This window comes from Aptenodytes forsteri, unplaced genomic scaffold (assembly GCF_000699145.1).
Source record: "Aptenodytes forsteri isolate BGI_AS27 unplaced genomic scaffold, ASM69914v1 Scaffold216, whole genome shotgun sequence".
Classification (NCBI taxonomy): Eukaryota; Metazoa; Chordata; class Aves; order Sphenisciformes; family Spheniscidae; genus Aptenodytes; species Aptenodytes forsteri.
In genome coordinates this window covers 1,951,083-1,951,616 of record NW_008796114.1, presented here as the reverse complement: position 1 = coordinate 1,951,616, position 534 = coordinate 1,951,083, and positions in this window count along the sequence as shown.

The window sequence follows — 534 nt, the reverse complement described above, 5'->3', positions numbered from 1 at the left end:
TTGCGAGTGAGGGCCTCCCTTCTCGGGGCTCGTTGCCGCCAGCGCCCCGGGGAATGGCGTGCACTGCTTTCACCTGGTAACAAAGGAGAGACACACACATACACCCCCCGGCTGCAGCCTGCTCCCCCAGCATGGCGGCAAGGGCAAAGGGGCTGCAGAGATGCTGGGGACACCCCGAGGGAGCAGCGGGTCCCCAAACGTCTCCCATTCCCCCCAGCACTGGGAGGCAGCAGGTGCTGGCTGGGAGCTCTGTCACCCCCATGCTGGGGACCCCCCTGCCTGTCTTTGGCTCCCCGGGTGGGTTTAGCCAGGCGTGCTCTGGATGGGGCCGCCGGCCCGGCTGCCTCCCCGGCAGGCCACGCGCCGCAGCGTGAGCACCATCTTAATGAGGCACTGCGGCACTGCTGCTACCCGTGGGACGTGACGGCGGAAATCCTGCCCGCCCGCCGGCCTGCGTCCGCCGCCTCGGCCCGCCTTCGCGGGCCGCCTGCGAGGGGGGAGTGCTCCCTGCATGGCTGCCGCCGCAGGACAAGC